Raw genomic sequence first — 385 nt, forward strand, 5'->3', positions numbered from 1 at the left:
AACGTGAAATAATTCACTATATTTAGTGTAACCAGAAAGTAGGTGGTGTGTGTAATACTTGGGACGATAGGAATTAAAAGCAAATCTAGCGAGACCTCAAGTCTCAACTACCTCATCTAATCCCAACTGCTTATATTTATTTCTGTCAAGTTGCAGGTACTACTATGTACGTACGAAATTTTGCACCAAAAATATTTATATAAGGATAAAAATAGTCACATAATTTTATTTATAATTAACATAGTCAAATTTTATAAATAATATAATTAAATTATATTCTAATTTATAATAAATCTAGTTCTATATTTAATATAAAAATGAATAAACATACAAAAATACAATGATAACTAGTTTTTTTTCATATTCTGATATTCATGAAACATTT

This window comes from Arachis duranensis, chromosome 3 (genome assembly GCF_000817695.3).
Source record: "Arachis duranensis cultivar V14167 chromosome 3, aradu.V14167.gnm2.J7QH, whole genome shotgun sequence".
Lineage (NCBI taxonomy): Eukaryota > Viridiplantae > Streptophyta > Magnoliopsida > Fabales > Fabaceae > Arachis > Arachis duranensis.